Source organism: Sturnus vulgaris, chromosome Z (genome assembly GCF_052056855.1).
Source record: "Sturnus vulgaris isolate bStuVul1 chromosome Z, bStuVul1.hap1, whole genome shotgun sequence".
NCBI classification, from domain to species: Eukaryota; Metazoa; Chordata; class Aves; order Passeriformes; family Sturnidae; genus Sturnus; species Sturnus vulgaris.
In genome coordinates this window covers 68,547,118-68,571,815 of record NC_142283.1, presented here as the reverse complement: position 1 = coordinate 68,571,815, position 24,698 = coordinate 68,547,118, and the positions used below count along the sequence as shown (strand labels likewise).

The following is a 24,698-nucleotide window of genomic DNA, read 5'->3' as shown; positions in this document are numbered from 1 at the left end:
GAAGCAAACTTAAGGTCCACCAGGCACCTCTACTCCCCATAAATCCACAAAGCCACGGTTTGTCATGAGGGGAGATTTCAAGAGAAGAGAACTGTCCTATGTCCCCTCTCTTTGTTGCACCAAAAAGGTAAGATAGGATGATGGCAGACAAACACTCCCCCTCCCAGAATGACTCAGAACACCTCAGGAAAGAAACAGTGAGCAGGCTGTGCTTCTGAGCCCTTCAAGGCAGCTCAACATTGGGTTTTTTATGTCCCAAAATCTACACTTTCTGCTTTTCCTTCCTTTCTCATTGTCGTAGCTGTGAAAAAGCATCTGTGAAATGTCTGTGCTTGACATTTCTGAGATGAGTTTCCAGCTCTTCTAGCAGCAGTTAAGTATGTATCTGGCAGTTTGGGGTGGGGAGGGGGGAATGTTTGGGTTTGGTTTGGTTTATATTTTTCCTTTTTCTCTAACTTCCATTGAACTGTGCTGCAGATTTGCAAATTTCTCTCAATGACATACGCATTCTTTCCTGAACATTTTTCTCTAGTCTATGTGACTTGAAAAAGTGCCGAATGAAATAGTCTTCTGTGCCTGCACCATAAACGCACGTTAGCCCTAGAGGTACCAGTTCCGAGTTGATATGGAAAACCCATCTTCAAGCTCTTGCTTCTTTACTCACTGTCTAAAAGAGTAATTTCTCATTCCCTGATGAAGCTTTAACCAGTAAAGGATCACAATGGCTCCATTTAAAATTTCCCTAAACAGCAATAAAACATTATTAATCCCTGCTCCCTCTCTGGTCTCAGATCACTAACAGCCATCATAAACACAGCAAACTGGGTTATTTGTCTATGCTTCAGCTCATGTAGGAATAATTTTCTGTTTGATTCTTCAATCAGATCTGCAGACTTTCCATCAGCTGCCTCTTTTATTCTCAGCCCACACAAGACAGTAAAATTGTCATATTTAAAAAGCAAATATTATACCTTCCCAGTTACATTTTCATTTAAAAAATAAATCAATAGAGTTTGCAACTGATAACCAGATTGTGATTGCTTTTAAGATTCTGCTATCTTTCCCATGAGATAATCAGACAGCACCACAAAATACTTCTATTTATTAGGAGGAAAACTCACATATTCAATCAAGCTGTTTTAAAAGGGATCATAAATGAGATTTAGGATTTTAAACAGCCTGGGTAACTTTCCTTCCTCTTAATTTCCAGTAACTTCCAGTTAAGTCCTTCTTCCCTGAGAAAGGTTTTTAAGAATGTTTCAAGGCTTTTATTTTTGGACTTATGGATATGCATACCCCTACTCATATAATTAAGAAACTTCTTTTAGTGTTTCTTTTACAGCAACTAAAAAGAAGTGAGCCACTTTGTTCTCTGCATGGCTTATCTCAAGATATCCCTCTTTGCATTGTCCCTCTCTACAACCTTCACCATCAGCCTAAAACAGGCACTGATCCCTGCCTTAAAACACCTGTTCTGCAATCCACCCAAAAGCAGAAGCAAAGGACTTCTTTAAAATAATTACCTCAAATAGTGTCCTAGTACTCTATGTCTTGCAGCATCGGGCTATTGTGCTTTCACAATACAGGGGAAATGTTGTTTTTTCTCTGGGTTTAGAAAGGAAAATGGATGAAAAGGAAGACAGAAGGTGCATGCAAATATATTCTGCATAGGTTTCTGTAACAGTTTGAAACCACTGTTCATTGGATGTTTCTGATTAAGTCTGAACAGATTAACTGAGGATTTTTGTCATTAAAGAAGCATTAGGTCTGAAGTGCAATATTCTCATGCTTAAATGCTGCAACATTTCATTGAAAATATTCAGGTGCAGACATCCTACCTGTGATTATCTCAGGTGTGGACATGCAGAGGCTGAGTGAAGGCATTTGCCATCCTCCCAGCATGTGGCCCTGATTCCCCTCGTTTCTTGAGCTCTCTGGCAGGGTCTAGCAAACAGAGTCGTGATGCAACACTGAGCTGCCCTACAGCATGGCACAGCCCTCAGTGCTAGCAACAAAACTGAGTGCCAAACTCCTGCTTTCACCTGGTAACCTTCCTGGAAACCCATAGTGCTTTAAATGAATAAAGACAGGAAAAATATAGTGGTGGGACTTCTGATAGGTTTTCTTTCTTTTCCTTTTGTCCCCTACATTGTGTTCTGTTTTCTTGACTGCTGATACTACTATAGGCACCTAATCAGAATCAGGCTAATCCCATTGCAATGGGAGCAGTGCTTTAATGTCAGTAAAGGTCAGAAAGCCACTCTTCAGGAACCATGAGTTTTCCTTGGAGTGAGAGACAGCTTTAATGCCAAAGACCCCAGAGTTAAGCCACTTACATCTGACTCCCCAGATGGAACAAAAGCAGTCAGAGCACACACTCTGTTAGAAACATTACAAGCTGTATATGTTAGATCATTCCCCTGGCCCAAGTCAGCCCTGCAGTGTTAAAACTCGAAGGCGAGGGGATTGCTGCTGGCTGATCCCCTGCATCAGTTCTTGGGGGCTGCACGGACTCTGGCCACGCTCAGGGTTACAGCTACTTGTACATTCATACAGTTTCAGAACTGCATGTTCCAGGCAATTTGGTGTCACTGTGGGCTCCGAGCTGCAGCGTTTCCAGCACTGTGGTAACCAGCGCTGTCCAGGGGCTGTGCACACCGTCCCATTGCTCCATGGCTGCGGGCGATGCCCTTGCTGTGCCGCGCCTGGAGGAGCAGATCCCTGATGTGGGACGTCCTGGTGAAAACAGACACGCACTCAAGCTCCATTAGCGCCTCTCTTCCAGCAGCTTCCAGTGTTTGTTTCTCCTGCGACGCTCTGGCTGCTTAAGAGTGTTAACGGTGTTTCACTGCTACTTGGCAAAGACACATCCTACCGTGCCGGTGTTATTGTATACAACATTCTACAATGCTCAAATTACACCAGACCGAGACAAAAGCCTGATCTACATGGTATGTTCACGGTGGGTTGATGTAAAATACCATACCAACATCACAAAAGAACTATTCATTCGTGTTGTTATGCATTTTATTCTTGTTCTCTTTTTGTTTTGCTAGTGAAAAAGTTGATTTATGTTATGAAGCTGTAATTATACATGAATTTTCATTCGCTATAGGTCTTTCATTTCTCTAGTTCCTTCACTAGATTTTCTAATTCTTGATAACAGAAGGATCCATACAATCTCTTTACAAGATTAAATAAGGCCACTTCACTATGCTAAGCTACTTCAATAGCTGCCTACACAAATGTAAACACCGTGTGCCCCGTCTCTAAGAAACTTCATATTTTTGTTACATCAAAGAGACATTTAAACGGAAATGGGAAATCAGATAAATTATATGTAGAAGAATTTAAGACTAGTTTTATTTGATAAATTACCTTGAATTTTCTGGACACAAAGGAAAAAAAAGTTTATCAAATCATATTCCACATTAAAAACTGATTTATTATGGAATATTATGAACTGAACAGATTGTTTCTAGTGACTATGTCTTCCAAAATTTTAGAACTAATAGATTTCTCTGAGTTCCTCTCCTTCAGCTTGGTGGTGACAGGGTAGGAGTTCCATTGCTTCTTGAGATGTGGATGGTGGGTGTGCCTGTCTAGGGGATGGTGCAGTATGGCTCCACCAGCCAGTCTCCTTCTCAGACTCCCTTTTAATACCTCTTGGCCTCTCTACTTCTCCCCTCAGCTCAGCAGCAGAGCGTTTATCTGGTCTGCCCACCGGCGGGTGGTGTTTCTGCAGCCGCCAGGCTCCGGCACTGTTTGGTCCTTGGAGCAGCGCCAGGCTCTGGCATTCCCCGCACCGGGACCTGGAGCCCGCACACGCCCGCGGGCGCTCGCCCGGGGTCGCCGCAGGGGATGTGCCTTCTGGAAAATAGACGAGTTTTGACGAGTGGAAACCAAGCCTGAGCTCCTTGGGCGGTGCTTGAGCACCATCCGAGCTCAGTGCCGGGTCCTGCGCTCCCTCCGGGCTCTGTTTGTACGGGCGCGCTTCGTGCGCGCTCAGAGCTCCCCTGGGCCACGGCTCCACCGCGTCCCCTGGGGTGCCTGTCTCTGCTCCAGTGTCGAGGGCCTGCCAGGTAGGAAAGCTCCGCCTGCTCGGTGTCCTGAGGCACAAGGATGTGACTCACTCCAGCTTTGAGGTCCAGCAGGGACCCCAGGCTGCGCAGGGGTTGCTTTGTGACCTGTTCCTAAGCAAGCGCCTGAGGAAATCTTCGCACCGGCTTTTCGGGATAAGCTTCAAGATTTTAGAGAGTTCCTGTATTTACCCCAGTCTCCTGTCTTCTTCCTTCTCCTTGTCCCTCTCCTCTCGTCTTTACTCCAGTTTCCCCAAAAGCTTTTGGGAATTTTGAAGCTGGTAGAATAGCAGTGTAGCTCAAGAAGATGATGTTGAGTTTAGGGTAGTTACAGCATCAGGTGTACATGGTCCCCTCCCCTGTGTGAATGAGGACACAGGCTATCACTCAAAATACGCGGCACAGACTTGCACACTTGAAATATAACTTTTCAATGTAGTTTTGTGCTCTTCCTGTTTTATACTCATTTATGCTCTGTTCTTTCCATTTCACTTCTCTGCTGCTCAAGACCACACCTCACAAATAGTGCTGCAACATCACCTTTTGCTTACAAAATAATCACGGTTGCAGCCTTTTCTCACAAACTGAGATGCAGCTCAGAGTTCAATGAAGGTGTCATCAAATTAACTAAAATCAAAATTAAGATCCTGCATAGATCTTAGAAGCAGTTCTTGAAGTCCCTTCATCTGAAATAAGTATTTTCTCTAAAGGTTATTTAGCAGTCATTGTCCAAATAAAGGAACTAATTTGTGGGAATATAGGGATTCAAATATAGGAGCAGCATTTCTCATACCTTTGATTGCAGTGGTTTAGCCCCTGTCAAGATCAAAATATTAAGAACAAAATATCACTATACCATCTTATGATTTGATTCTTAAGTCTGCTAGTGTCTCTGTGTTTGCTTATGCATAAATAACAAAGATGTTCTCTGCAGCTTCATGTGGGGAACCCCACTGGCACCTTATGTTTCTCAAGCTGTAGGAAAACTGTGACCTTCTTGTCCTCAACCATATAACCAAGTGAGCTGCAGCTAAAACCTTTATTGGTCTTAAAGAATCCTTCACTCTATAAAGCTAGGCAGATAGCAGTGTTGGTCCAATCAAACAACCCTTTGGAAAACCAAGTGATTTAAATGTCAGAATAAAGTCACTTCAAGTTCTTGGTGATATTCAGAAATTTCCACAAGACTAGATGAAAAACAGACTATATTCTGACATAACACAGTACTCATAATCATACATAGTCCAGACTGGAGACTCCTAGAAAACATGAGAAGTAGAAAGAGTTTTCAGTGTGGCTGGATAAATCATATGCTTACCAGGTTGTTGCTAAGTCAACTGCTGAGATACTTGTCTCTGAAGAAGTAAAACACAGTCAACAACTCAGGACATCACCTGACGGGCATCCTTTCCTCTCAGTGGCTCAAAAATAGCATAGTGTATGCAGTCTCTTTGGAGGAGAAAAACACAAACTGACTTTTACTTGAGCCCTGGGGACTAGACAGTATTATGAAGACATACAGAAAAGCACTGCTACTGATGGTCCATTCTGGGACCATTATGTTATCAATCCATACTAGACAGATGTGAGAAAAAACTTGGCTCCATGTTTTCTGTCCTCAAGAGTGAGACAGGAGCATGATAGAAACAATGAAGACACATCATTAGTCATATTCATCGAGTGAAATGGGTTTTCCCAGATTCCTAAACTGAAGGATTTTTTTAAAGACTGGGTGACCAGTTTTTCTTGTGTTGCAGCAGTAATTATTGGGAATGGAGAGAAGTGGAGTACTAAGGAAGGCGATGGTTTAAAAATAGGAATATGTAAATGAGACAAATATAACATAGACATTAACTCAGCAAATCACAAACAATTTGACCTACAATGACAGAAAAAGTGCAAAGAAATAGCTTTCCAATTGATAGAAATTGCAGCAAGAAGCTAAAAGAATTGGAAATTTCTTATTTTAGAGAAGACACTTAATATAATTGACATTACAGACAACTAGTGGGAGGAATCGCATGTCTAAAATGTTAAAAGCATTGCTTTTAACCCGGTTCAGAGAAATAAAACAGGTATAACACAGGTGGAACAATTACAGCATGCGTCACAGGAACCATTGCTCACCTTAGAGACTAAACTATAGTCCAGAGCATGTGCACACACACACATACTCACACACACAAAAGAACTGAACACTAATTATATTACCTATGAATTGATTTGATTTTCCTCTTTTAGCTCTTTTTTTTTCCATGTTTGATTCATAGGAGAAGATTGAGCATTGTAAAACAATGAGAAGAGTACTTATGTAGACAATAAGACTGTTGTTAGGTTGTTATTCTGAAATTTGCATCTTCATCTTGAATGCTACCTGGTGCTGCTGGATCCTGTCTGCTCTGTTCCTATGCCATCTGTTCACCCCCTCAGACTGCTAAGTGGTATTTCTTTGGGTTTGTTTAGTTTGGGTTTTGGTTTGGGTTTTGTTTGGTTGTCTGTTTTGGGGTTTTTTGGTGTGGGGTGATGGTGTTAAGCTTTCTGTAAATGTTCACACACTTTATTTCACATTAGAAAGTAACTGAGAAAAAGATGGTTTTTTTTCTTCCCAAAGTTTCATTGTATACATTCCCCCTTGGAAGTCTTCAAGGTCTAACAGTTTTTACTGTTCTAGTTCTTTCTGAATCCTGTAAGGCAAGATTCATGAATTAGTGACAGTGACAGTGATAAAAAGGAGACAGTTTTTTCTATTGCATATGAGGATAATTTTAGGCAGCTTCATTTGAAAGAAAGGGCCAGAAAAGAAAAGAAGGAATAAGAACAAGTATTTCCATTCTTTGAGAAAAGTGTTCGATGGTAAAAAAGCTACAGTTGAGGCAAAGAATTTTTTTGGCCAAACAGTCCTGTTAAATAAATACAGACCAGGTAGAAGTTATATAGATGAAAACAAAGACAAGGAGGAATAGCTACAAGTAATGTGTTTCTAGCTCAGAGTATAGGAAGGTATAACAAGAGAAGTTAATATGTTACATAACCATTTATGGTAGGCTTAGCAAAGAACAAAACAACTTCCATTTACATGTTTTAAGAAAAAAAATTAAATCATGAAATCAAGATGGACACTTGTTTAATGAATGCCTCTTTCTATCTTATTAGGAGCAACTTTTATAAAATAATTTACTACTTTGTTTCTGGAAAATGCAAGATGAGGTACTTGAAGTGTTTTCCTGACAAAGATGAAAAGGCCAGCAGAAGAAGAAGTACGCTGATCTTACAGAAGATAAACACTTGAGACAACAGAGCCAGGTAACTTTTTCCCAACTCATGAACTCAATTTTCTGTGGAATGTTCTAGACAGTTGATTTTATATAGAAAATAAGTTCTAGCAGAGGCCAGAGAAAATGTCTCATGCCTGGAAGATCTGCAACATTGTCCACACTTTAGCCGGAGCAAACAGAATGACAGATGGTGGCTTAATTTGATAGCAATCTCAGGCAAAATAGTGGAAAATCAAATAATCAATTGTAGGGGATTCAGCCGACAGAAAATGAGCCATCTTGCATCTACCATGGCAACACATCTGCCACTGCTGTTCTTTAATCTGCCCAAATGCTTAGTGAAGGTTCTTTGCTTTGCAGACAAGAAGAAGATACAGCTAATCTCAAAGGTTAAGGTCTTTGTGGTGTTACTCCCAGCTTTCTGTATTCTCCACGTTCCTTTCTCCCTTTCTTCCATTTTCCAGAGTCAATGCTCTTTAGTTGTAGCTGGAGAAACAGCTTATCCATTTAACTTGGAAAACAGGTTTTGCTAGACAGTGGATTTAATTACTGAGTGGCAGAAGGTAAAGATATCTTGAAGTCTTGAATGGTGGTGGTAAATTGTGCTTGGCTCTTCTTTGTAAAGTCTCAATTGAAAAATGAGTGTTCTAAAATATCTTCAAAGTGCTGGCTAATGTGTTAAAATATTTATTTTAAGATAATAGGAAAAATGTTGCCTGAAGTCGAAAAAATCATCATCAGCTGCAGTTGCTAGAGCTCCAGTGCACAGCAGCTTGCTTGTAACCTAAGCAATGAGCTAAAACATGAAACAGACTCAATTATAGAGTAAGTTTGCATGATAGCAGCAGAAGACTGTAAACAAGATACAGTGCATTTGAGAAATCAGCAGAGAGCAGAAGTGTACAGCAGAATCCTCATTGAGGTAATTCCCAAGTTGTGAAAATTCAATCAAAGAAGAAACACTCTTTTGACCTAACTGCAAATGCAAATACATACTGCACCAACCTTTCAGTATGAGCTGTATGTGGCACCCAGGGATCTAGCTGAGTTTTGAAGACTGATCATTCTGATCAGATAAAGAAAGCAGAACATGTTGTTAGTCAGTCAGTTTGTACATGTGCTTGTATATATATATGTATATATGTACATACATATGTGTATATATATATATATATATGTATATATGTGTATGTATGAAAAAAGAAAGACTGTTTGCAGTACCTGATAAAACACCTTGAGTTTCTTAGCTTTTGAGAGAGAACTGTTTCTTAAGGAAGTTCTGAGATACCAAAAAGTATTACATGAGTGTGTCACAGCATGAGTCAGACATTGAGTGGAAAATGGACTAGCAAGGTTTTCAAACTATAAATTGGTTTAAAAAAAAAGAGTCAATAAATAGAAAAGAATATTACATGGATAGGACTGGAAGAGACTGCATGGCTTTAAGTAAATAGTCATGGCACAGAGGTGTCCCTGGTCTCTTTTCTAAAGGGCTTTTGTAACCCAGTTTGGAAGAGATCACAGTACCCAGTGCAACCATCTGCTCAAAACAGCAGCTGCAAGAAGGTCAGATCATGTGGCTTGTGGCTTTCTCCAGACCAATCCTGAAAGCTCCAAGAACATAGATCCCACTGCCTCTCTTAGCAACCTGCTCTACACTGGATTGTCCCTACAGAGAAAAAGCTTTCCCTGTGTATATAATGTGTACTCCTCCTATTTCAGCTTAGACACACACTCTTTCATCCTGCTGCCTTGCACTGTTGCAGGAAGCATGGCTCCATCTCCTCAGTGACCTGCCCAGAGGCAGCAGGGGGTCCTGAGGTGCCTTCCCTTCTCCAACAAAAAGCAGTCTTGTCTGTCAGGCTCCCCTTGCCAGGCTCACTCTTCCTACTCAACCTCTTCTTCAGATTTTATTTTTGTTATTCCATAAAAAGCCAAAAAGGTCCTCCCAATAATTTCAGAGATTTATAATTTAAAATAGACTACTGTTGGTCTGATAGTATTAGGAGAGAGATATTGTGTTCATTGCTTATACGAACGTGTAACAGCTCCATTGGTCAGGCAGTATCAGTTAGGGAGCCATCATTTCCATTTCAGAATGCTGACAATTGTTGGTCTTGGTCTCTTGTAAAAGACCCTTTTAATAATGAAAAAGGTCAGGCTGCTACCAGTTATGGATGGAGGCAATTTTGGCTGGACAGTACATAAATTCATCAAATTTTCTCAGAGTAATGAGTAAGATCTGTTTTCTAACTTGGGAAGATGATCAGTTATTCCAGGCCAAGTACTGCCAAGGATAAGAAAATCCCAGCAAAACAAAACAAACAACCAAAAACAACCACCACCAGCAGCCTATGTGTGTATATTCATTTAAGATTGTACAATAATTTAATCTGATCACAATGGGGTCCCTTTGTATTTGTGAATACAAGATTTGTGAGTATTCTGTTCAATTAATTTACTCTATGGTCTGACAAGAAAAACACTGATATTAAGGTGCTTGGAGTTGCAAAACCCTTGGCCTGGCAACTTAGACTTAAATGTCAAGCAACATATTCATTATATTAAAAAAGCTGAAGATACTTACTTTTCAGGACTACCTACTCTTCAAAGCAATTGAAAAATGCAAAAAAAAAATGTGTTTAACAGTAAATAAGAATTTAATAGTAGATACTAAATCAATCTCCATTTCTGGACAACAGAAAGTGTAAATTTGTTGTTCCGTATATGTGTCATCTTCTCCAAGTCCCACATAAAAATCTCTTACTCTGAATATCAGTTTCCTTCTTCCCCTCTACTTTTTTATGCTCAAGCCAAAACACTGGGCCCAATGTAAGCTGCTTCTTAAAAATTTGCTTCAGATTAAAATAATTGATAATTGTCACCATCTTTTATTTTTGAAATGTTGGAAACAACAGAAACATTACAATAGAGATATTACGTTCCCAGAATACATCTTCTTAAATGGGAATCAGATTCACCCAGAATGAATAAACCCATGAAAGATGCAGTGCACATTGTGCTCAGAGAAAGCAGTTCTCTTCCACTTTGAAAGGGGCCTTATTAACTAATTACACAGTAATAATCAGAACATGCTGATCCCAGCGAGTAATGACCAGAAGGGTGTGATTTTGTCTGTGCACACCTTGACCCAGCAAGCCCTGAGTCATTCGTCCTCAGAAAACTGCATTATTCTTATTGGCAAATTAAACTGCATATGACAGCAGAGCCTGCAGGTGTATGGAGAGCTTAATTTTATTGACTACTGTGGAAATAGCTGTATGTACAGCAAAGGGAATGAATGTCATGTATGTCAAATGTTACATATGTTAAATTAATTGAGAATAATCCCCAGACATTCTAGTTGCTTGGTAATCACAATAGATTTTCTAGTAGAAACATGATTGATTTCATTTATTTCATTTCCCACCACTGTACTTATAACAGTCTTTCTTTTTTTTAATAACATTGGTCTATATGAAACCTGAAATTTTTGCTGCTTGCTGATTTCAAAATAGTAATTGCAGTCATTCACAAAATTATAGAAACTTTGAAGAGGGAAAGAGCAGAAAAGGAATTAGCTGATTTTTTCCTGCTGCCAGCAGGACTTTCTTTCACAGAGAGAAGCGTCTCCCATTAATTAACAGCAATTAGAATCATGATCCCAAAGTTCCTGGAGAGCTGTGGAATGGCAAGTCCTTGCAGTCAACAGCCTCTTTCCTGAGGGAAACAACCATTAGGAAAGGGCACAGCCTCTTTCCTGCTGAATATGTTTTTCCTTCAACATGATTTTCCACAACATAAAATATAATAGAACGGCTTTGTTAAACCTCAGCCAGACTAAGTAATTTCTAGCAACATGGTTTTCCAAGACAAAATGAAAGTAGCTGTACAGATCTCCAGATTTGAAATACATTGCTAGTGCTATTACATCTAAAACTAGAACTAATGGCTTATTTTGTGACAAGGAACTTTAGCATGTGGTTTCTTCAGCTCTGCATTTTTTCAGCAGCAGTTAATACTGGAGGTTTAATCAAGGCATGGGCTGCTACTGGCAGCAATGGCTTGGTCACATTTGTCAGCACAGTGTGACACATACCATCGTGGTAACCTTTCAGACAAACACAAGTGGGACATATGCTCTGGGCTCGTGCCATTTTTTACAAGCAGTGGTCTTATCATTTACGGAAGAAACAGTATTGAAGCATTGAATGTGCCTGCTTGAGAAAGACAGGCTGAATGAGAAAAATGGGGAAGCTGCTACTCCCTAAGCTAGGATAGAAATGTGAGAATGAACAATTCTATGGTGGTGTTCAGCCAAGGTGCTCCAAGGGGTTTAATTAAACATATCTTGAATTCTTTACTTGTCCAACATTTGTAATTTCACAACATAATCTTTTATATTCACGCATTAAGTTTGATTTTATCTGAGTAGACTATAGATTCAAAAGCTAGTAGTATTTTTCCCATCATTATGTTATCCCAGTCCCTAACAATGATTTATTGACATAATTTAATTTCCTGTGAATAAAAGACAAAAGCAATATTTCAAGCCGCAATTTTACAAATGAGATCAAGGTCCAGAAAGATTTTTTAAATGGACAAGAAAAGCTTGGGGACAGCAACTTGATCACAAGATCTGCTTCCTGCTTGCCTGGCCTGCTTCCTTGCCCTACTGCAGGGTGTGAACATACATAGAAGGAGATTTGATGTCTTGGCTGTTTTGCTTTTTGGGATTTGTTGTTGTTGTTGGCATGTGTTATAGCCATAGAATAATTTGGGTTGGAAGCAGCCTTAGTTATGATGTAGTTTCAACCCCTCTGCCGTGGTATTGGTTTTAATATGTATTCCTGATCTTAAAGAAGAATGTGCTATGCACTTCATAGTAAGGCTCATGTTCAGCCCACTCCTCCCTCTTCTACAGGGATACTCAACTGAAGATTCCCTGGGCATCTCAATAACCTGTCCCAGAGGTATCATCTTGCCTGGAGCATGGAATTTTCTGGATGATGGAGAGGTCCCTCAAGCGGAAAGCTTATGATTATTCTGGCAATGACTTTGTCAATGAAGATGAGGATTTTGAATTGCTCACCTTGGATGTCACTGTTTTTAAGACATGTTAGCTGCATAATATACAATCACAGGCTTCTCACAGCATTCATGTTAAGACATAGGAAAAAGGAGTTTTGAGAACCTATACTAGACATGACAGGAATAAGGATCAATAGAGATGTTTCTTGGCTGGAAAAACAAAATAAAAAGAAAGTTTCTGGACTACCTGAAAACTTCCTGACCAAAGCATGAATGCAATGCTATATTTATTTTGCTAGCATGTTTTGAGGTGCTGAAGATACTGGTGAGACAAAAATTTGGATCTTTAAGTGTTTCCTAACCCTGGTACAAAACTACTAATGCTTATGTATGGTTTGTCAAGGTAAAAGCTCCATCGACCGCTGTCTGCCTGTAGGTTTAAAATTCCCAAGCTCTGGGGTTTCTGCCAAAAGGAAAGGATAGAAAACTACTGGTAATCTCTACAGAAGTATGGCATAGATATCTTGCTTCACGTTCCTGAGGATGCACAGTGGGAGGGAGGGAACAAAGTGGGGAAAATAGAGCCTGGGTGACTCACTAATACACAGACCTACATAAACAGAAGTGTCTGTCTAACCAGGATCCAGAAAGATTTCTCTCTGTGCATGGAAATCTTCAAGTCCTCACTTATGGTCCATTAGACACCTTGATATTACAGGTTTGCAGATGGCATGTCAGGCCTCTTGATCTCCCATGCTACGGACAGAGATTCAGCAGACCATGAATAAGCTTCTGCATTTCTGTTGGGAGAGGGCAGATCTAAGTTTCAGTAAGGCCATTTCTTGAGTTTGTTACATCTAAGCAAAAATCACTATAATTTTGCCTTAGAAACAAGAAGAGAACCCTGACAGCATAACTGTCAGGCAGGACTAATCACTCTGTGTGTGCCACACAGAGATGTTAGAGTAGTTAGGATTTGTCTGATAGAGTTGTGCCTGAGAGAGAGATTATTTATATGCCTGTTGCAATGGCAACACAGAAAGACATCAAGAGTTTTCAGCTGTGCTTATTTTGAGTCAGAATGAGTTTTCTGCAGGGATGCTGATCTCCAATGTTTTTTGTTCCCTACTTTTAATATACTTAAGACAAAACAATCAAGAATTGTGGGGCCACTGAAGTGTACTGGATTAACCTGGGCAGATGGCAGGCCCCCACCAAAGCTTCTCACTCACTGCCCTCTGCAGCTGGACAGGGGAGAGAAAATTTGATGAAGGGTTCATGGGTTGAGAGAAGGACTGGGAGAGATCACTCACCAAATACCATCATGGGCAAAACAGGCTCAACTTAAGAGATACAAAGTGAATTTGTACTAAGAAAATCAGAGCAGGATAATGAAAAGTAAAATAAACCCTTAAAAAAAAACTTTTCCCACCCCATTCCCTCCTTCCCAGCTTTACTCCTATCCGAGCAGTGCAAGGAGACAGGGAATGGGGGCTGTGGTCAGTTCATCACCTGGGGCTTCTCTCAGTGCTGAGGGAGAGGAGTCGTTCCCCTGCTGCACCCTGGGGTCCCTCCCATGGGAGACAGTTCTCCATGAACTTCTTCAGCATGGCTCTATCTCACAAGCAACAACTCCCTTCTGTACAGGCTGATCCAACATGGGAGGTGGGCTCATCTCTCCGTGTGTCTCCCACAGGCTCACAGCCTCCTGCAGGCACCCACCTGCTTGGTGTGGGTCTTCTCTGAGGGCTGCAGGTGGATCTCTGCATCCTCACGACCCTGGACATCTCATCACCCACACCAACACAACTAGATCAGTGCTGGAATCAGGATCAACATCCCATCAGCTGGATCAGTGCTGGAACCAGGACTGGCAAAGGCTTCCCCTTGGAGCAGATCAAAATGTGGCAGCTGGAGATACAGGAAAAGGCCCAGGACATCATTGAGGGTCTGTGTGAGGTCAAAGCCAAGGTGGATGGAGCTGTCAGGAGCTGCAGGAAAGGTGAGAATCGGACAAGTATCATGAGGATGACACCCATCCACAAACGTTTTACTACAGCCCTGAAATCACAGTGCCCTTGGACATGGATGAGGGTCAGGACTCATAGGTGTTTATCAGCACCTTCCTCTGGAGTCTTGTGGCCAGAGAATGGGGACTCCAGAATCCCTAGAGACCATGATGGACCCCCTATCAGCATCAAATCCCTCCAGTGCCCATAGAATGGTGACCCTGGAGACCCCCTGTAGCCCCTCCTGTCTACCAAACTGAGGCCATGCAAAGCCAATACATTCCTCCCCTTGCCTCTGTGAGTCATGTATTGAAGAATTATCATTAAAATCCACATTCATCACATAAGCTTCTCTTAAAACAACAAAACAGTCAAACTGAACAAAAGGAAAAATCCTGACACCAAAATAACATCACAACACAGAACAAAAACGAACAATTTCACAAAATACCCCTTGATCCTTCACCGCAATGACAACAAAAATTCCCCACTATCATTCTACTCCATAACTCTACTCAGTACTTGTTTTGCCTGTTACTTCTCCCAGTTAGTATCCTTATCTTAAAATCCCCACACTTGCCTGCATTCTCCACCAAAAAGACTGTTGTGGGTTGTTCGTTTTGCATGGTCTGTTTTCTGCAGTGGGAGGATCACAGGGGTGGCTTCTGTGAGAAGCTGCCAGAAGCTTCCATCATATCCAGTAGAGCCAGTCCCTGGTGGCTACCAAGATGAATGTGCCACTGGCCAAGGCTGGGCCAATTAGAGATGGTGGTAACACTTCCATGATAACACATGTAAGAAGATGTCAAAACAAAGGTTGTTCTAGAAGCCAGAGAAGAGGAGGAGGTGAGAACACGTGAGGAGAACAACATGGAGACAACAAGGTCAGTGGAGAAGGAGGAGAGGAGATGATCCAGGTGCCAGAGCCGAGATTCCTCTGCAGGCTGTGATGATTACCATGGTGAAGCAGCTGTGTCCTGGGAGCCCTTGGAGGCTCTTGGGAATGCAAAGACCCATCTGCAGCCTGTGGAGGAGGTGCTGCCCCAGAGAGGGTGGATGTCTGGAGGAGGCTGTGAGAGGAAGAGAAACTTGAGTGACAAACTGATCAAAAGCCCCACCCCTGTCTCCCTGAGCTATCAGTGAGATGGAGGGAAGGTTTGGGGAGAAAAAGGTGTTTTTTAAGGGCTTATTTTACTTCTCATTATTCTGCTCTGATTTTGTTAGTAATAAGTTCATATCATATCTCTTAAGTCATGCCTGTTTTGCCCTTGGAGTGTCTTCTCAACTCATGAACCTTTTGTTAAACTCTCTTTCCTCTGCCCAGCTGTAACAGAGGAGAGTGAGTGAGCAGTTTCTGTCGGTGCCTGGTATTTAGCTGGTGTCAAACCATGACATCTGGGCAGATGCCAAGCCACCAACAAAGCCATTCTCTCACTCCCTGCTGCAGCTGGGCAGGGGAGAGAAAACTTTATGAAGGTTCATGGGTTGAGAGAAGGATCAAGAGAGATCACTCATCAAACACCATCACAGGCAAAACAGGCTCAATTTGGAGATGTGAATTTTCTATGAACAAAATCAGAGCAGGATAATGAAAAGTAAAATAAACCCTTGAAATCACATTCCCTCACCCCTCTCTCCTTCCCAGCTCTACTCCTACCCCAGCAGTGCAAGGAGACAGGGAATGGGGGCTGTGGTCAGTTCATCACCTGGGGCTTCTCTCAGTGCTGAGGGAGAGCAGTCGTTCCCCTGCTGCACCCTGGGGTCCCTCCCATGGGAGACAGTTCTCCATGAACTTCTTCAGCATGGCTCCATCTCACAGGCAGCAGCTCCCTGCAAACTGCTGCCATGTGAGTCCATCCCATGGACAGCAGCTCCCCTCAAACTGCTGCAGCAGTGGGTCAGGTCACTCTTCCATGGGTGCAGTCCTTCAAGGACTGGCTGCTCCAGCCTCTTCCCACAGGTCTCCCACAGGCTCAGAGGCTCCTCCCAGGCACCCACCTGCTTTGGTGTGGGCTCCTCCAGGGGCTGCAGGGGAATCTCAGTTCCAGTGCCTGGAGCAGCTCCTGCCCCTCCTCCTTCACTCACCTTGGTGTCTCCACATGTTCGTCTCACATGTTCTCACCCTGCTCAGCTCTCCCTGAAATTAAAACTGCTCCAAAGCTTTATTTAGATTTCTTCTTAAATTTATTCTCACAGAGGTGTTACCACCATCTCTAGTTGGCCCAGCCTTGGCCAGTGGCACATCCATTTTCAGATCCACCAGGGACTGGCTCTGCTGGATATGGTGGAAGCTTCTGGTAACTTCTCACAGAAAGCATCTCTCTGATTGTCCCTTCCCACAACCCCCCATCAAAATGAGGCTGTGCAAAACCAATACATGAAGAAATGCAGCTGGGTTTGATCCGATGTGGTCAGGTTCTGTGGTATTTCGTTAGTGTATCAACATGCTAATCTCTCTGGTAATGAATTTTCTTCCATGCTGTTTGAAAATGCTCAGGTTATGTTTTTCCTGCAAAGTACTGTCTTGAGACTTTCAAATAAAAGGTCAATTATCTGATTTGTCCTTTACTAGGTGGTAGATCTGCTTTTGAGTCTTAATCTTCAGCCAAAAATAAGAAGCAAACTTCTGATTACAGCTATGTTGTCTTAGAATAATGTATTAATGATATAATTTTAAAATCTCTATATATTTTTGGGCTGGATTTAATAATATAGGGTTTCACAGAACTACAGACCTCAGAAGGTGCATAAGGGCTCTCTTTGCCACCTGCTGGAATTCAAGCATTGGTAAAGACAAGCCATCCCTGTCACAGACAAGAGTAAAGCAAGAATGGTTGGCAGACATCTCCACCTTAGAGAGATTAGGACACCAAGTCCGGCAGGTGAGGATGCTGACAGCTGGAACAAAGCACTAAGGGACACTGATGTTCAGCCATCACCTCCTCTCTCTTAATCAAGACTGGGTATTTTTCTGGAAGATAAATCGTACAGAGATCAGTGAGTCAGGGTGAAGCTTTATAGCATGAGGCATGTGGGTCGTACTAAGTCACTAAAGGTGTCTTCCAGTGTTTATATTGATTAATCAGCTGACCAGAGGAGTGAATGACAGATAATGCATTCAGTGAGAACCACCAGCAGGAACCGAGGCAGACAGGGTGTGTGAACTCCTGACCTTCCACTGTGCAAATCACTGCCCCTTAAATAAAGCTGTAACATATTATATAGGAAGGTACACAGAATCCCGATTTCTCCCCTGTGTGGTAGGGCTTTTTTCCGTAGGAAACTCTCTGTTTCTCTCCATGCTTTTTGTTTGTTTATTTGTATTATGAGACAAAGGATAGGAGCAGTACGCAACTTTCTTTTTGTAGCTCATGATTTTATATCCTACATCTGAAAATGAAATGTAGCATGAAATTTACTTTCTGTAGTAATGTGAAATTGGATCAAGTAAAAGCAATTTCTGTACTCTTAGCAGGGAGAGCCCCTTAAAAAGGCTGAAAAGACCTCCATTCAGTTAAAAAAAAATCAGATTTGTACGTTGTCTCACAGTGATTTTATTACCATCTGATATATGACTGATATTGAATTACAGATGGATCACCATATCAAGCCAAAAATTATGAGATTTTCCTTTTGCTCTAATGTATTGTTCACATTCTTTCTCTCTCTGACTCAATAAAAAGCATGAGGCTCTATGCAGCTGCAGCTAAAAGAACTTACACCATAAAACAGTGGCTCTGTTTGCAGCAGCTAAGACAAAGGTTTTTATTTTAATAACAGCGTTCAGTGATTCACATTAGTAAAAAATCCTCAAGAAGTATAGGTCTTCAATGCTTTGATTTTTTTTTAATTAATTATTCTCCCTTTTGAGTATGATAGTATAGTTCAGAAATCTTTGGTAAGAGTGTCATATTATGACAATTGCTGTTATTCACCCTCAGGCTAGCAGAGCATATCAGCTGCCTGGGAAGTTGCAGCAAAGTAAGGAGGAAGTATCATAGCCTCTTACCTGGTGGCTTTCCCTTGCACTTGGTCCTGCTGTGTGAGCTGGGTGACAAAACAGCACTGCCCAACTCTCCCCACATCTGCCTGGCAGCACCATGCAGCAGCATATGCTCTGCCACAGCCCACAAGGTACAAAACAGCCCCGGGGTACAACTAGAGAAGCTCTTGAAAGAGCTTCTGATAAGATGTTATTTACCAACCCCATAAAAAAAAAACAACAAAACCACAACAAACCAGACCTCATCAAATGAAACAGCCCTGAGACTAAACTGATCCCTAGAAGTCCTCCAAAATACTCTCCTCACAGTGAATATTAAATAGCACTAATACACACAAGTTGGCAGAATAAGTGAAGTGTGGGTTCTGCCACGCATCCTTAATGCTGGCAGCCTGTGCATGGGGAAAACAAGCCCACTCAGAGAGCAACTCTCTTCTTTGCATTTCGCATTGCCATGCAGAGTACCTAGCAATACTGCTGAGCCCCTGTGGTTTGAGTAAATAAACAGTTCCAGTTTGTAATTAGTATGACGCAGAATGATAAAATATAATGAAAAATGAGACCTTCAGCAGGCCATAAATAATTGTTTCTGACACAGCAATGAAGAGCGATTTGTCCACGTACAAGAACAATGCAGGACAAACAGCAAACTGTGAGAGCTTTTATACATTAATAAATTAAAATTATCTGGTTGGAAATTACACACACACTCATAGTATACACAGAGATTTCACTGACAAAATTGCTGTTCCTCTGAAGCCTTAGTGGTGGAATGACCAAACTCAGACAAGTACTCAGATGCTTGGCTTCACCTTACCACAGGAAGGGGATTAGCAACCAGTAACAGCTTAAGCAGGTGCAGAATGAGCTCCCAGACAGCAAAGCTGCTGTTAATTTTGAGAAAGTCTGTTTCCATGGTTTCTACAAAACTATTCCAGGTAACATCAAACCACTTACTCATCCTTTTTCAGTGATATTCCCTCTCCTGACGGCGACGGTGCAACAAAAATCCTTGCCCTAGCATTCATGCCTTCCAACTGAAGATTGTCCATTCCATGTCAGGGAGCCATGGGTTGATCTCCCTTCACTCTGCCATTTTGCACAAGGGGTGGGGAATGGTGCCCAGGTAACTATGGCTGGCCTGGTGTCCATGAGCCCCAGGAATGGCTCAAGGCATCAATGCATCACTGGAGCCCTAAAACTTCCCAGTGTGCAATCCAGGATGCAGTCACCTATTTTAAACCCTGTGATTCCCTCCTCACCTGCCATATTTGCTCATCAGCACTCTGTGTCCCTGCTGTCAGCTGTAAAGACCCCGTGGACCACGAGGGCCTGCCCAGATCCCCACAGCACTAGGAATCCTAAACTGGAAGGATGTGAGCACACAGCACTGCCTGAGTGTCCAAGCCACCAGCTACAGACTCACCTGGAACACAACTTTGTAATGGATAATGAAATACTCCTGAGGGTGGGGAGAAGATGAGTGTAACCATGCTCAGAAGTGTGATTGGAGCTCACATCCATTGGGTTACGGTCTTACCTCATCCAGGGGCTAACATTAAACAATATTATTATAAAACAGAAAAAGCTGTTGTAACATAATCTGAATTTAAATTTCCTTTTTAGATTTTTTTTTAAGATTACAACAAAAGTAATTTGTCTGCAGTAAGAGTTAATGTGGATTAGAGTAGGCACATATCAAAATGGGTGTCTGGTCCCTGTGAGGCCATGAAACATAATGGAGCAGTTAGCCATTGGAAACGATTGGGAAAGAGCAGTGGAATTTTTCTCTTGAAATAGAAGATGGATAAACTAAACAGCAGAAAGAGGCATTTAAGGGTAAGAGGTGTGTGTTTGGCACTACAGCAAAAGGTGCAAACTGCCAATAATAGTGTCAGGCTGGAAGTGGGATGACAGTGGTTAGCTACAAGAGTCTCTGGAGGAGTCCCTCAGCCTGGACAATGGGCAAGATGACATGCAGAAATGGGCTTGGTAGACATGTGAATCGGAAAACAAGAAGTGAGAAGTGACAGACAGGGATAGTGAGAGACTATATTTCATAGCTCAGGAAGAGTTGATTTCTATTTGCGCATCTGCAGGCAGACAGAGTTCAGTCTGAAGTTCACTGTGTTTTTCAGGGTGCTGATGCTGGGTGGCATCAAAGAACGGTGCTTTTATCCTTGTCTCTGCAAGAGGTTCATTCCCATCATCACATGTGACTCAGCCTCAGTTTCACAGCTTTTTATTAAGGCCACCAGAACTGTAGCCATTAACAAAGCCCAAAACTCTAAAATGGTTCAAATCTAAACAAAGTAAAATGCTTTTCTGCAACCACATTTTTCTCTCTGATGACATACTACAGAATGACCCATACTTGGCTGAAGCACCATGGAAACCTTTCAGACACTACACTGGTGTGGGTTCTGTAAAAGCCTGTATAAAATCTGTACAATCCTGATTAGAAATGCATCCACAGAAGGGAGACCTTAGTACTATGCATTACAGCCTCTGCAGGAGCACACTGTGCATTGCTTTTTGTAGTGCCTCCTAAAGTTTATTCTTTAGAGTAAATCTAAATGTGATGAAAGAGGAAACAATCTCTGTTCAGATCATCTGGGAAAACACTGTTTAATGTCATTAATATTATAAAAGAATTAATTACAAGCCAGCTGTCTCTCGTGCAAAGCATCCAACTCTGCAGATTCAAGGGCTTTTTAAAATATCTTTGCAGCCACATCACTGGAAGAGCCTGCTAGTGTCTCATAGCACTGTCCCAGCAGCCTGCTTTGGCCCAGCACTGGGCACTATGTGGATTTTTCTGCATTGATGTCCACAGAGAGTCAGTGTTTTCAATGGGACCAACAAAACCTGGGTCTTTATTACAAGGCAGAAGGCTGTTGCTCAGCCATGGTCTCTAGGGCTTAAAAGCATCAGTAGCAAAGAGTACATGCATACATGCATGAATTAGTGTGTGAGAAACTAAACATCCGTGAATACTGCATGATTTTGAAGAATAAACATGTGACAATGGGTGCATTCACTACCTGGATAGTTCAGAGAAGCCTTGGTTTTTCACTTTGATGGCACTGATCGTGTTCTTCACCACCAGCATGACTGCTTCACATTCTGAGTAGAAAGAGGGGAATTACATCTTAGGGGTTACTAGCATACATACCTTAACTCCTGTGTAACGACACAGTGCCCTCAAAGGACAAGGCAATTATTCCTCTTGCAGGGAGTGAATATGCAGGGTTTCTGCAAACTGGGAAGAGTGGCAAAAATGTTCCTAACAATTCACACTGATTTAATTTTGCTTATGGACAATGACAAAACTGTCCAGAAGACCTCACTGAACACAGCAACTCCTCCACAAGAGTCCCACACACACATGGAAGTGTGGTGCACCCCTGCAGAAAATGCTGACATTACACATCCTTCCACATTACAGATCCACATGTTTCTCATTTAGGGAGGTGGCAGGTTGTGAAACGAGCAGCTTTTAATAATCCTTGGTCACAATTTCTATGCAGATTCTTTGTAAAGGATCCCTAAACAATGTGCCAGACTCCTAGGGCTACTGTTAGAGATGGTCCTATGGACATCTATGATTATAGATAATTATTAGCCATAGTTATAAACAATTTATTGATCTTTCAGATTTCTTTATTAAGTTAGCCATGATTATTTTACTAGCTTACCCATGGTAAAGTGCTTAAACCCAAAAATGTAATGTAAAGTAAATACATCTATTTCCAAACTGTGGTTTTCAAACAAAACCAAAAATTCCCTACTGAAAGATAAAAATGTCAGTAGGAAGTATTGTTCTAAAAGAAGGACACCTGCTGCTTCTGACACACCACATCTACCTGTCTATGATATGTCTATTCACCTCCAGGCTTTGGAATTGCCCAGAGACTTGTCTCCTTGCTGGGCCATTGCTCTCACTTTCTGTCTGACCCTGCTGGCATTTCCAAAAGAAATGTCCCTGATAGGTGAAGTAGTTTGGTCTTTCAACTTTTGTTAACCAACACTGATCACTAGGGTACCCTGCTGCAACAGAGAAGGAAAGAGTTAGGAAGTGAGGAGCTGAAAACCTATTGACCTATTGAGATTCCAATACTGAATCAATACTCCCACAATATTTTTCCTCACAGTTAAACTTTGGGTTGCATGCTGCTGATGCTGATGCCACATTTCCTGTATCTGCTTTCCATGCAGAGCAAGAAAAGCATACACAGCAGCAGCATGAGTAGTAGGAAAATGGACATGCTGCCTCATTTACCTTCCTTCATAGTTGTAGAAGTTGTAGGTGCTGCACCCCTACCCCTATTGAGATTTTACTCTCAGTCTGTAGTGTGTTACTTATGAAGTTTTCCAAAGACATTCAGACAGTTAGTGCAGAAGCAAACAAAAAGAATGTTCTTTTTTAGAACAAAGCACACTCTTAGACAATGATGCATCACATTCTCCCAGCAATCCTTAAATCTAAAAAAAATCAGTCTTGTTTCAGTGTGTACACTATCCTGTCAAAGTTACCAATTCTTTTTTTTTTCAAAATTGCTTATTCAGTGGCATTTGTCTACCCTTGAAGAATATAACAGAAGAATATAGCTAAAACTTGTTTTTCTGCTCCTCAGAGCTTTCACAGTTAGTGCTATACACAAAGCACCTAGCAGGTCCCATGACTTAAAGCTGGAGAAGTCTAAAATCAAGAATTCATGCAAAGACCACAAACTGCTGAATGTCAGTGAGACAGTTAAACAAGAAGCTTTTTTTGCAATAATTCCCAACTGGTGGACGTTATATTTTGAGCTATCACAGGCCCAGTTGACAAGAGTTAGCATGTTTGCAGAGAAAGTTTTTTCTAAGCAGAAAACTTCAATGGAACTTTAAAACTTTAAATGGAACTTTGTGGTTTCATGACAGAAGGCTGGAAAAAAGGGCACAGCAGATGGACACAGGAAGGTAATTTTAGTGATGATAATTTTGTGAAGATTCAGCCTGGAATAAAAACCTTACAAAGTAGCATCTCCTGCTTTTCAGGGGTATTGGCAGAGCAATGGGCAGTGGTCGGACAGTGGTCAGACAATTTAGACAAGAATGCCAAGCCAGGGGGACTGTCATGATGACCAATTGCCAGGCAGCAATGGTCAAATTTAGAAGGACTCCAGGACATCCACCCATCTGCCAAGACATTCTCAGGCCACAGACTCAGCAAACTCAGAGCCTATGACGATAAACCAAGATCCACACATAGGAAGAGAACAGGAGATACTGGGGACATCAGGGGCTCTCCACTAACTACAAACTGATGTGCTACTGCAGCTGTTAGTATTTCCTGCTGTTGTTTAAACCACCACAGAAGTTTAAGCAGAGCAAGACAAGGAAACATGCACTGAGACTCCTCTGAATGCCCCAGCAGCAGCAGTGCATGTTTCCTCTACCCTGGTTCACCAGTCAGTGTCTTGGGTGAAGCCAAAGAGAAATGTCCTCCTCAGAATCCCAGAGAGCTCAAACACGAGTAATGACAGTACAAAAACTGTGTCAGCAGAGGCACAAAGGTCATCCCTTTTCTCTGAGAGCTCCTCCCTTCACCTCTTCTGCCCCTCACATGGGGCCATGAGGCTCCATCTTAAAACAAGCCTAAACTCTCCACTTGTGACCAAACAAGCTCTTTACATCTTGCTTCTTCAGATACCCAGAAACTGTCTTCCATATGAAAGTATAAATTTATCCATAACCAACACATAGTCATTTGATCTTGAGCTAATAATATGTTTCAGCTCAAAAAGCTTTTTTCCTCTCTTCAGCATTTACCAGCCAGCATATTCATTAAAAGATATTATATCTCCTCTGACCTTTGTTCGACCTGGCTAAAGGAGCTAAGCTCATCGGAGGAAATGTTGTAATTGTTTTTAAATACAATTACCAGTTCTGCTAACAAGAGAGAATAGAGAGACTACAAAGTCAGGGGACTTCAGTAGTAACAATTAAAATTGGAAGGTGCCTTAGAGGCTTTCGCTGGAGACAATTGATGCCTTGGGTTTTAGCTTTTACATTTTTCAGAATCTCTGCTGCTTAGTCTGTAACTCTGAAACTTCATATTAGGTGTTAGTAAGGTCTCTTCACAGGGTAGTTTGACAAAACAATTGTTTCCTAGCTGGATAATCAAGGACAATCGGTACCCAAAAAGCAGAAACAATGGCTAAGGGAAGGGGGCAAGCCGGGGAGCTGAGACTTCATAGCCTGGGGCTGTGGTTGGATAATTGACCCCAATATGTAGATGACCCAAGGCTTAGAA

General features: G+C 41.7%; 1 long non-coding RNA gene across 2 annotated transcripts in view; it reads left to right on the top strand.

Moving 5' to 3' along the window:
• LOC148219903 (uncharacterized) overlaps positions 1–16,962 on the top strand; it is a 40,839-nt gene extending 23,877 nt beyond the window's left edge. The window contains exons 3-4 of one of the 2 annotated variants that reach the window (XR_015799521.1): positions 7,233–7,382; positions 12,279–16,962. This is a non-coding gene — a long non-coding RNA (uncharacterized LOC148219903). Of the gene's footprint in view, positions 1–4,046; positions 7,383–12,278 lie in introns of those variants that run through there. The other variant, XR_015799520.1, reaches the window with a different exon arrangement.
• The last annotated feature ends 7,736 nt before the right edge of the window (positions 16,963–24,698 follow it).